This window comes from Cyprinodon variegatus, unplaced genomic scaffold (assembly GCF_000732505.1).
Source record: "Cyprinodon variegatus isolate N-32 unplaced genomic scaffold, C_variegatus-1.0 Scaffold52, whole genome shotgun sequence".
NCBI lineage: Eukaryota > Metazoa > Chordata > Actinopteri > Cyprinodontiformes > Cyprinodontidae > Cyprinodon > Cyprinodon variegatus.
In genome coordinates this window covers 986,219-987,938 of record NW_015150505.1, presented here as the reverse complement: position 1 = coordinate 987,938, position 1,720 = coordinate 986,219, and positions in this window count along the sequence as shown.

Below are 1,720 nucleotides of genomic sequence, written 5' to 3'. Positions count from 1 at the left end.
GTCCTGATGCTCCGGAAAACCCCCAGATTCCTGGATCTGGGCAACAGAAGTTTTTCCCAAGAACACAGTAGAAACCTGAATGGAGCCAAGGTAGGTTAATACTGAAACCCACAGATTCAAAACCTCTTAACTAATACTGCACTAACTTTATTTTTTTCTCCTTAGATTAATTGCACCAGTCTTGACAGAACCCTTTGGAAATTTTAAAATAAACATTTCAAGTCCCAGACTTCTATGAATTTTAATGTCTGAATGTAGCAAATATTGCTCATTGTGGTTGCATCAGATTATGATTTGCACACATTCAAAATGCATGTAATGGAGCAAGACTAAACTTAGCCCACTGAAAACTAAATGATTAGTTGTAACAAGTGCCCCTGTGTTGCTAGCTTATCTAAACTGGACTGAAAGCCATCCAGGATGGCTGTGATGGCAATGACGTTCCACACATTTCTCTCCATCCAGGTCCTGTAACTTGTAGGTCCCCTCTCGTGCTGAATCACTGATTTACAGCTGCAGAAATCGCTTTGAAATCAAATTGCTAGAGTCTAATTTGAATATTTATGGCAACATGGCACCCGAAAGGACTAACTGGATTAGGAAGTTGTCAAATTGTGTTATATTCTGCCTGTGATGTTGGTACTTATTGTAGATGAGTCATACAGGGACCAATGCAACTTGGCTTTTATGTGGCTTATCTTTACAAAACTGCAACTCGTTACCTCAACTACAATTTAGTTTAATCTAGAATAAATCATCCCTTCCTGGCCACTAATGGGAACACTCAGGTTGTTGAAGGAAATTGGCACAACGCTTCACACAAACCACAGCCTTCCATCCTTTCAACTAAGCCTAGAAAACTCAAAACGTGTCTGAATTGATAATGCTAAATCACTGACAAGTAACCCCATTAAAGATGGTTAACCTGTATTGCAGTGGTTTAGGCATTTCATGTGCTGTCACACCTTTTGTTGGAATACACAACATAAAACAGTTTCTCAATGTGTACTTGTGCGTGCTAGTGAAACGTCGTCAGCCCCAGGACTGTTCCAGTCCCTTGACGTTATTTGTTTCTCTTTACTGGGTATGCATCTATGTGGGCTGTACAACAGTATGGTACAAAGATTAGAAGTCTTATGGGTCATTTTTTTTTTAGTTTAAAAAAGCATTTAAAGACCAGAAAAAGTTCAAACTTTTTCTGCATCTAACCGCCCACATTACACAAGTTGCCAAACACAATCTGACATAAATACAAAATTGGCAGAGATCTCAAAGTTGTACTTTGATCAAGGTGCACTTAATCAAAGTACGCCTAGTTGATACTTGCTGAAGCCATGAGGTATGGCAGGCCAATTTATCATAAAATGAACTTCTGACTATCAGTAATTTTAAGATATAAAAACTAAATTTTGGTCACTCCTTTCTCTGGTGTTAGTACGTGCAGTTCCCCGTGTTCTCTCCTTGAACCAGCTGCTGACCTTCAGCAGCCAGTTCTCACAATCAGCACTCCTTCTGCACAGACTTAAAACATTAGTACAGAACAAACAAGTAAAATACTTCAACACTCTTTATGATATAAGTGAAATAAGGATAACAAAATGTGTGAGCATAATAATATGATTAAAGTAATATGATTAAAGTAATATGATTAAAAGTAGAATAACTTGTACAATTAATCCAACATTAACCCATCAACATCCCTCCTCACCCATCAACATCC